This window comes from Octodon degus, unplaced genomic scaffold (assembly GCF_000260255.1).
Source record: "Octodon degus isolate 3935 unplaced genomic scaffold, OctDeg1.0 scaffold00121, whole genome shotgun sequence".
In the NCBI taxonomy this organism is placed as follows: Eukaryota; Metazoa; Chordata; class Mammalia; order Rodentia; family Octodontidae; genus Octodon; species Octodon degus.
In genome coordinates this window covers 3,094,116-3,105,514 of record NW_004524697.1, presented here as the reverse complement: position 1 = coordinate 3,105,514, position 11,399 = coordinate 3,094,116, and positions in this window count along the sequence as shown.

Below are 11,399 nucleotides of genomic sequence, written 5' to 3'. Positions count from 1 at the left end.
ATTGAATGTATTTGGTACAGTGTCTCACTATGCAGCTCAGACTCATAGTGATCTTCTTGTTTTCAACCTCCTCAGTACTGGGATTACAGGCATTCACCACCATACCTGGATTTGGTGGCTGGCTCAGTGCGCCCAGGGGTGGGGTTGGTGCATCATGTGGTGCTATGGATCGAACTCTGGTCCTTGCAATTGTCTAAGTAGGTGCTTATTCCACTGAGCTATCTCGCCAGCCCACGATTGGGAAATGTAAAATAACAGGAACCGCTTGTGTTATACATTTATTGGCGAGCATTGTGGTAGGCTGGTGAAGATTTACCTGTGTTGCTATCATTATAGAGCTGGGCCAGATATGATCCAGAACTCAAAGAGAATCCTATTCTGCTCCTCTCAGTCAGGCTGTAGCCAAGAACTTTCAGCTCTTAATGAAAGAGTTAGAGGTATAATACCAAATGCAAAATAAATGTAATAACAGCAATAGTACATTTGAACCTTGAAGTATCACTTCTGAAAAGGCAGAGATACTGTTTCAAACATGATGGAAAGAATGGTAAGGTTTAGGCAAGCAATTTCTGAGCCTCAAATAAGACAGACTGCAAGCTAAGATTGCTCCATAAAGGTTGGAGGTTAACGTAAATGATTTCTTAAGTGTCAGGGTTGTATAACACTTGAGGCTGGTTGTGACTCTTCTTTTTCTGGAGGGCAGTGATAATAACGTAGGGTTTCCTCAGAAGTCCTAGACAAGTATAAGATTGCAGAAGGCCATTTCAGATACCAATCCTAGTATCTGTATATATTCAGATACTTTGAGTGCCTCTGAAAGTTGGTGACAAGACTGGTCTAGATTATCAGTCCCTTCCGACCCAGTGAGCCGCCACTGTGGGCCATCTTTAGTTTCTGTCCTTAGATGTTAATTATATGCACCTTAAACTTCACAACTTTCTGACATCTTACCTTTCTCTTAAAAATTTTGCATTTTAAAACATGTCAAAGTTTTGCATCAGGAATTCAATGGAAAATACATCAAAATAGAAAGATGCATGTGTTTTCTTTTTATTATGAAAAGTCCTGGCATCTATGTGACTATATATATATCAGAAAACTATGTGGGTATGCACACTATTGGACATGGCAGCCATTTAAAGACATGTGATGGATAAATATATATCAGATGATAATAAAAAACAAATGTCTCCTCTTCAAAGCCTAAGCAGAGAAGGCAGTTGAAGTGTGACAGAATCCCAACTTCCTCAAATACATTTATAAAACAGAACCTTGATAAGCAAATGCTACACTTCAGTGTGATAACATTTGTTTTTTTCACCAATAAAGAATAATATTAAATCAATTTTCTTGATAAATTATCAAAAATATTAATATTAAATTATAATTTAAATATTAAATATATAATATAATTTTAATATTAAAATATTAATATTAAAGTATAATATTAGATCAATTTTCTTGGTAAACTATCAACAACATCTCTAAACTATTGGTTGATCAAAAACTTTTTGCAAGATAAATTCTTCTGGTAGTTTGACTTTAAATTACAAAGTGAAGAGAAAACCATGCAAGAAAGGCTTTAGAAAGGCATTCTATTTAAGTCTAAATAAAAGTCCCTACTCAAGTTAAAAGCATTGCCCAGGATTTATTGTTTAAAAGTGACATCGAAAGTAATTTCTTAGGTGGAAGCCCTCTGCTCTGTGTGTGTGTGTGTGTGTGTGTGTGTGTGTGTGTGTGTGACGGAATTTCCTGGTCTTCATTTCTGTAGAGCTTAGTTCCACATAGGCTGGCATCTTGGGTGGATCTCAGGTGATATGTTCTCTTGTCTTTATATTCCCACATCAGTGTCTAACTGGAAGCCCCTGAGATTTTAGTGGCTGTGAGCTAGTCTTGAGCGGCGAAGTAGCGTCGCACAAAACATGCTAAGATATCTGGTCGCAGCCAAAATAATGAACTTCTATATGCTTCTGAAGCTTCTGGCATGGCAGGAACTTACAGTGAATTCATCACTATCGGGTTTTCTTTCTTACTTCATTTTTCAAGGAAAAGCAATTTTAACTGGGTTTTCCTGTAAGGAATCTTGCGTGTGTGTGTGTGTGTGTGTGTGTGTGTGTGTGTGTGTGTGTTTCTTCTTCCTCCTAGACTGTCAACTTCATATTTAAACACTTGTCCTAACAATGTCAAAAATAGTTAATTTCCAGCCATTTACTGTACCTTTGGCTGGAACACACCTCCAGTTTCAGTGCCAGCGCACAACTATTTAGACCTTTATAAAGGTCACATATTTTCTTCTAAGTGGAGTTGCCCTAGCTATCTCAGAAAGCATGTGCATACCATCTTCCAAATGAGGCCTTCTTACTACTGGAGAGGATTTTACAATGAACTACTCACTCACTGTTGATACATTTAAAACAAAAAAACAAAACAAAAAACCCCAAACACCTACTGTTGCCTGTATAAAAGATGACTTAACTTAATCAAAATAAATTACTGTTGAACGGGGCTGTGAAGTTTAAACATGGCCAGAAAACCATATTGCTACTACAAGCAAACTATGTGGGGAAAAAATTAAGTAAAATATTTTAAAACATTTTTTCACCAGGTTGATGAAATTTTTTTTTAATTCTAGAAAAACGTACTTCAGATATTACAGTGTATAGTATAAGTTGAAGCGACTACCATATGCCATTTTGGGGGAACCCCAATGCTGTTTCCAAATATCCTAAAACCATTCTTCCCCATCTCAACCCCCACCTTCCTCAGAATGCACTGCTGTTGTTTGGGCTTAATTCTTAGTACTTTTATCACCAAGAGAGGTCCCAGCTTAACCAGGAAACTCTTTTCTTTCTTTTTAGTTGTTTTCTTTTGAAGATACAGATGATCTGCTCCGATCAAATGTACAGTTTAGTGAGATGGATGGCAGCGCCCGAATTGGCAGTTCAAGGAAGTCCTACCTAGCTTGTTTACATGAACACGTTTTAGAACAGCCATTTAGCTTCCAGCCAGGCCAGGCCTTCTGCCCAGCACTAAGGGGAAAAGCAGTCAGAGGGCCCGCAGGTCGCTGATAAACTAGCCCCCCATTTGGCAAGCAAGGAAGGGGCTGATAAGGACTCTGATTTATGTTTTATCTGTCACTAAGTTTTCAGTCAAGTCGGCCAGACAGCCTGAAATTACTCCTTTCTGTTATCACCTCAGATGCCATTGGTTTCTTAAGTGCGGCAGATTCTGAGGCAACTTTCAAAAAGAACTGCTTCTCACTTCTCAGAGAAGCCTAACTTAGAAATGCTGCTTTAACACGTCTGTACTTACCTCAGTAAACTCTGAGGTTGTAAAGTGCTCTGTGGGGCTCCATTTCACAATGGATGTTTTTTAAGTTAGTTGAATTGTTTTGTTTTACTTATTTATTTTTTATTGTTATTACTAAAAAAATTTAAAGAGAATAAAAACAGTAATAAAAAACACTTTAGAAATGGTACAGAATTTCACTAAACAAAATTATAGGAATTCAACAATGGTTGTTATACTGCATCTTGTTGTCTTCAAATTAATTGCTCAGATTACCAGATATAAATATGCAAAATTGGCAAAAAAATTATAAAAATTTTAAAAGGAGAGAGAGAGAAAAAAAAAAGCACTAACTGCTCCTTTCAACAGATCAGCAGAAATCAGTAGTACAATTACCATGCTAGCCTGTGTATAAATGTATATATTTCTTTTCCTCTTTCTTCTGTTTTTCTTTTTTCCTTTCTCTCATCACACTGTTCCTTCCCTTTGAATAGTTTCTTTCCTTTTCACAATATCTATTTTGTTTGGTTGTACCAGGGATCGAACTCAGGATCTTGTGTTTGCCAGGCAAGCACTTATTCCACTGAGCTATCTCCCTGGTCCCATAATACCTATTACATCTATCATATCTGATTTACTCTTCAAAGCTCTTACTGTGGGGAGATAATGTGATGTTTATACATGCAGGCCTAATTCATTTCACTTTTATAGATGGCCTCTGGTTGCACGCATTTACCTATAAAAGACTTGACTTTATCCTTTTTATAGCTGAGTAATGCTCCACTCTATAAAACATCACATTGTTTTTATCCAGTCCTTAGTTGATGAACATTTGGGATGTTTCCAAGTCTTAACTATGACAAATTGCTCTGCTATAAACATGGGTACACATATAATGCAATGGTATGATGTTTTCAGTTCTTCTGGGAAAATGCCAGGGAGGGGAATAGCTGGGTTCAGTGGGACCTCAACTCCTAGCTTTTTGAGGGATCCCTACAGTTTCTAATGGCCAATAAATATATGAAAAAGTATTCAGCATCATCGGTCATTCAAGAAATGCAAATTAAAGAATGCTGAGATTCCATCTCACCCCAGAAAGAATGACTGTCATCAAGAAGTCAGCCAATAACAAATGCTGGAAGGGCTGTGGAGAAGAAGGAAGCCTTCTGCACTGCTGGAGGGAATGCAGCCCGTGCACAGTTGCTTCTTCTTCCTCCGTATCACATGCGGCTGACTGCGCTAGTCTTTTGCAACCACAAAGCCAGTTGGATGTCATATTCAAGAAGTGCTTGAATTGTTTGAACATTTAAATATCTAAAGAATCTGTGGTAATATGAAAAAGCACATATACCACTCTATCCAGACTTTCTAAAAGGAAAACTCTATAGCCAGTGTGAATTTGGATTTTGCATAAGATATGGTTGACTTCAAAAAATACAACAACAACAAAGCTCTCAAAAAATAAGATAATCTGTCTTCAGGAAGAAAGAGTATCAGTGGGTACAACCAGAAGTAAAAGAGCCCCATTTCCTTGGGGCGGGGGCCACAGCACAACTGGGGTGTCAACGGGAGATCAGTTGACACGAAAGCCAAGCGGTGTGCTCTTACCTCATGAGCCAACACAAGTCAGTAAAGGAAAGCCCCCAGGTTCTCTTCCACAAACCTATTTCAAGTGGTTTCCTGCTAAGTTTAAATTGGCTTGTCGTTTTACAAGGATGGATGGGTATTATTTTTAAGCTGTTATTTTACAATGGAAGAATGTGAGTCTTTCACAAGTGAAATTTTCCCATGGCAAGGGAAATAGCCATGAATCATAAACAAGGTACACACTCCCAAGCCTCTTCTACGTGGGATGCTAGGTTCTAATATCTTCTCTGTCTGTAGTGTTTTCTTTGCAAACATCCTAAGGAGAGAAATGGTGTGTGTGTGTGTGTGTGTGTGTGTGTGTGTGTGTGTGTGTGTGTGAAAGGCCATTGGAGCTATCTTTCGAAAACAATGGTAGTTTATCTCCTATATTCTCAGTTGTGCCACCTTTTTGTTATTTGACACAGATCCAAAGAAATTGACTATGCATTTCATAGAAGTAATGCCCTTCCTAGCCCCTCCCCCAAACCCCACATTTTCCTTCAGGATAAAATCCCAACTTCTTAGCACGAACACTAGACCTTTACAATCTGCAGTTTCACCGACTGGCCTCATCCTTCACAGGTCATCCTCAAAGCTTGGAAATTTCTTCACGATTTCACCCCATCCAGGGGCCCACAGGTTTTTTACAATATCAGTTTTGATTGTTCGTGTATCCCCACAGCCTAGAATTGTTTCTAGACTTATTGATACAGGGAGAAAAACTAATCTTGGGTGGGTGACCTCCAAACCATATAGGGAACTTCCAAATGACAGGGAAAAATGATCTCCCGACCCGACCTGCACGAGTTCATGTTCTCTAAAACCAAAGAATGAATTTTAGGAACAAATGGAGGTTATGAGCAGAATATATTTATTGAGAGAAAGAAAGCTCCTATCCAAGAGAGGGACAGGAGGGGGTCCCGTGTAGGTAGTTCCCCGGAAGCTGTCTCTTCCAGGGACTTTTATAGTGTAAAACCATGTGGGGCTAAGGTGGAGAGAATGGGAACTCACTTAGGTGGGCAGGAGGTGGGACAAAACTATGGTCAACCAATTGGATTACAAGCACCATTGTTCAGGTAAAACTGATTAAATCCAGTATCAAATGGGAAAGTGAGTCACATAGCAAGGGGGCATGAATATGGGACAGGGTCTCTCCCTGTTGGGGTTGGAATGCAGGACAGGGTCTCTTTCTCTTGGGGTTGGGCTAGTGACTCACTTGGGGATCTATACCTATTTAGAATATCAATCCTAGGTGCTAATCTTATAGCATTTGTTCGGCCTTTAGGTCTTTAGGTCTGGTTCACAGCAGGAGTATCCACCCTTCCCACAGTTGTAAGGCATCTCCTCCTTTGTGCTGTCTCCTTCGAGGGCATGGCCTTGTCTGACTGCCTATAATATTTTTATCTAACTCAGCTGCCTGCAATATTATGACTTACCAAGATTCCATTAAGAATTTGTAGTGAATTAGAAGTATGTGCTTCTCAGTCGGTCAGAACAAAAGTATTTCTTTTTTTTCCTGCTCAGTTTTTTACTTAGATTTTGAAACTTTGTAATTTAAGAGGTCTTCTACCTTCTCTTTCTATATGTGGAGAAAATGTTGTCTTCATAGGGTCTTAGTACCTCCATTACAACTCTTCAAACTTTGCTACTCTGCACTGGAATTGCATTCACTAGCACATGGCGAGCCTTTTAAGGGTGGGATGATTTTCCAATTCTGTGCGCCCTTTTTCCGGGAATTTGAGCAGGTGCTAAACTCAGTGAGGACACATGTCCTTGCCGTGTGCAAAGGAGTCACCTCCCCTGCTAAGCTGTCATTCTGTCTCGTCTCTACCTCTCTGCATTTTCCCTCTGCTTAATCTCCTCTCACAGGTTCCCCATGCACAGTGCCTCAGTCCTTCTGTACTCTGTTCCTTTCATTGTGGATCCCTCTTGTTCTAGATATCGTTGTGCTTATAACTACTTCATTCTCTTTGTTCAAATGATCACTGTTAAATGAGATCTACTCTCCACACCTATCCCAAACTGGAACCACACCAGACCTACACCACGCCTGACATACTGTTCCTGATGTCTTTTACCCTCGTTACCTTCTAAAATACTTATTATGTTTCAGAGTTGCCAGAATCTCCCATTCCAAGGTGAGGTCAGGTTGAAGGGGCAGGTCACAGGGAATGAGACTTGGAAGGGTATATTCTCATCCCTGGCTTCTCCCTTCTCTCTCTGCTTCCTGGATGTCACCTGGAAAGCAACTTTTCTCCACCATGCTGTTTCCTCCGTGGGCCCTTCTTACCATGAACTGCACCCGCTGAAACTGAGCAAAAATAAAGATCCCCTCCTTTAGGCTGTAGGTGACAGGTATTGGATCTTAGTGACTAATGCAATACCGGCTTGCAGCTTCATTTCTTATGTGTCTCCACACATGAACATAAGTTTTAGGAAAGCAGTGGTTATTTTATTTATTGAAGTATGCTAGTTTGTAGAACAATGCCTGGAACCTAGTCAAAAATCCATATATACATGTTGAATGAGTAAAGTATTTAGTAGCTATACAAATAAATTAATATATGCATATAATTGTCATATATGCCTTAACATACATTATATATGTAATCAGTAATATACATGAATAGAATCATTGCTCTCTTCACACACGTCCTTACGTTTAACACAAGCTGTAGGGTTTTTCTGTGCTTCTTTTGAAATACCAATGTATACCCTGACTCAGTCAAGATCTTAATGTGACATTTAAATTTTCCTTTTAAATTGCAGTATATGCCTTTATAAAGAATCATTTCTTTGGATCACTTCATGAACTTACAATGTTCTCTCCTAAGCTGCAGCTTTCAGTCCTTGTTCAAAATCACAGGTTATTTTAAATTGCCTTCTCTATTTTTAATGCCTTTAGTAAAAACCATTGTGTAAGCTCCTATATTCCTTAGGGTGCTCACTCTGGATACTGGGTGACTGAGGGAAAGCAGGCCAAGAAGTGAACTGTGATCCCTGAACACCAGCATCTAGGGCTTCCTTTTGTTACACAGTTGACAATAAAAGAGTTCGTATTCCCTATAAATTTTTTTTATTTATTTACCCATTCTTATCATAATTTTTAAGCCACTAACAAGCCCAACATGATAATATTTATACTTGTTTTCTCAACATGGGCATGTAGCTCTGGGATGAGACATGGAACAGAGATGTCCCTGAGAACCCTGTGTGCCTTCCATTAGTCACTGCACAAGCCCCTCATTAGAAAGCAAGAAGAGTCAAGGTTTCCTGAAATGTGCTGATTATGGTAATGTGATATTCCTCTTAAGCTTTTAGGCCATCTGATGTAGGAAGTATTGTCAGTTAGCTTTTTTTGTGTTTTGGGTTTCCTTTTTCTTTATCTCTTGCTGTGCCTTTTCAAGTGTATTTATTCATTATAAATTTTTTTCAGTTTTTTATCTTTTATTGGTGTGGTCACTAGATTATCTCAGATTTGTAAGCTTATTTTTATGTACTTTGTGCTTATGAAGTCGTCCTATGCATTAAGTTTAATTTCCACAACCTTCTGAGGGCTGGTATGTTTTGGAAAAATAACTTTTAAAAGTAAATTTTCTCAAGCTTACCTGGTCTGCGTAGAGGAAGAGCCATATTATTTTGTGCTAAGACAGTCACATTTATAAATTCAGAAATGAACTAAATTTCACCCACCTGAAAGCGATACAACCTTGGAGACAAGCTTGGTACATGTTTAACACATTGTTGAAAACATTACTTGGTGGGGTACGTCCACAGTGGCCAATCCCAATACACTGCTGTGATGGAAGTCTGTAGGTAAGTGAGAGAGGTTGGGAGAGGTGGCCTTGAAGATGGGGTCGAGTCCAAAGAATAAAGAGAAAAAGACAAAGTGTCAACTTCACAAGATGTAGCTACTGTATTCCAAACTATATATTTTACTTTTTAAGTAAAAATACCAAGATTTCCCCCAGCAGCCTCAGGGCTCACAGGCAGTGCTTTCGGAAAGTGATTAAGTCATAGGGCCAAATAGCTGACTTGCGGTTAAGACATGGCAGTTTGATCAGATTGGAGGGGTGACCAAGGTCATGAACTGGAAGGTATTCTCCTCCTGGCACCTCCTCTTGAAGTTTACTTCCTGGCCGCCATGACATGGGCAGTTTTTCTTCCACTTTGCTCATCTGCCATGCCACCCTGCCTTGGAGTTAGTGGACTATGGCCTGAAAATATGGCCCAAAATAAATCTCTCCTCCTTTAAGATGTGGGTACTAAGTATCGTGTCCCAATGACATGAAAGTGGTGAAGCAAATACTTTTTCTATTTTTAAGAGTGAAAATAATTTAAAATAATTAAAGTGATAACAGTCCATTGTCTACCACTTTGACTGCAATGTGTGTAGACACTAAATGCATTTTCTCCACTCTTTTGTGTGTGTGTATGTGTGTGGTACTGGGGATTGAACTCAGGACCCTGCACTTGCCAGGCAGGCACTTATCCTACTGAGCTATCTCCCTTGCTCTCCACTCACTTTGGATTTTCTGCCTTGCCTCAATGAAAAGATTCAAGATGACAAAACCTTGGTCCACATGAAAGTGGGGAAGTTTTAGGAGAAATAGATGAGGACTTTTTAATACTACTAGTCCTTGGTTTGGGAAGAGATTTAGGGTGATACCAAGTGGATTGATGCTGAATTAACCCACAGAATGCAGTCTGAGATGATGACTGAGAACTATTGTTACCATCATTCAGACATTCCATGAGACTCAGAAACCACTGAAGCTTTGCTTGTGTACACACTGTGTGTTTTCCTTTTCTCTGAGCCATTTTAAAAATGAATGCAAGAGGCCAGAAAGATAGCTCAGTAGAATAAGTGCTTACCTGGCAAACACAAGGCCCAGAGTTCAATCCCTGGTACTGGAAGGAAAAAAAAAAAGGATTCTTTTTTTTTTTTGTTTGTTTTTGGATGCTATTGTGAAAAGAGTTGCTTCCCTAATTTCACTCTCTTGAGTTTGTTGCTTGTACACAGGAATTCTATTGAGTGTTGACTTTGTGTTCAGCTATGCTAATGAATTTGTTTATTAAATCTAGAAGTCATTGGTGGAATTTTAGGGTCTTCTATGTAGGGTACCACATCTTCTGCAAATAATAACAATTTAACTTCTTCGTTTCCTATCATTATTCCTTTGTTTCTCTCTCTTGTATAATTGCTCTGGCTAAAGTTTCCAGAACTATATTGAATAAGAGTAGTGACAGTAAATACCCATATCTTGTTCCTGATTTTAGAGTAAAAGTTTTAGTTTTTATCTATTTAGTACTATGTTGGCTGTAGGTTTTTCATAGATGGCTTTTATCTAATTGAGATAAAGAGCATCTATTCCAATTTTCTGTAGGGTTTTTATCGTGAATGGGTATTGATCGATCTTTGTCAAAAGCGTTTTCTACAACTATTAAGATGATCCTAGAGGATTTTGTCCTTGGCTCTATTAGTATGTTTATTGATTTACATGTTGAGCCATACCTGCATCTCTGGGGTAAATCCTATTTGGTCCTGTTGTATTATCTGCCATCTTCCAGATGATTTTATGTATTCTGTTTTCAATTATCTTGTTGAATATTTTTACATCCGTGTTCCAAAATGGGCATCTATGTTCAAAAATATTCACCTGAATGAATATGCACTTCTCAGATAGAAATACAAATAGATAATAAAAACATGAAAAAATGTCCAACATTTCCGGTCATTCAAAAGACACAAATTAAAACAATGCTGAGATTCCATCTTTCCCAAGAAAGAATAACTATTATCAAGAAATCAGCCAATAAAAATGCTGCCAGGGATCTGGGGGAAAAAGACCTCTTCTCCCCTATTGGTTGGAGTTTATACTGGTGCAACCACTGTGGAAATCAGTGTGGAGATTCCTCAAAAAACGAAGACCAGAGGTTCCATGAGATGCAGCAACTTCTCTTCTTGGCATCTTTCTGAAAGAATTAAAACCATCATGCCTCAGTGATACAAGCACACCCTTGTTTATAGCAGCAAATCTTGGAGACAACCCAAATGCTCACCAACTGGTAAATGGAAATTTTTTTTATACAATAGAATAATACTGTGCCACAAAGAAAGACAAGCTTGAGACATTTCTAGGTAAATGGGTGCACTGTGAGACCATACTCTTAAGTGAAATAAATTGGACATAGATATGTTGTTTTTCAGGTGAGAGAAGCAATAGAATAATTGAGGACCAAAATGTAGAATAAGCATTGTGAAATAGGTAGAAAGTGTTCCAAAAAAGAGAGGAAGGAGAAAAGAGGGGTGAGGGGAAGGGAAGGGAAAAATGGAAACAAAGTTTTTGTAAATGGGGAGGTGGAAAGAGTTAAAGGGAAGATAGGTGATGGGGAAAAAAGAAACAAGTCATGTCATATATAGGGACAAAATCTCTATGATATATGTGATCATAATGTATGTCTAAATTGTACCAATAAGACCT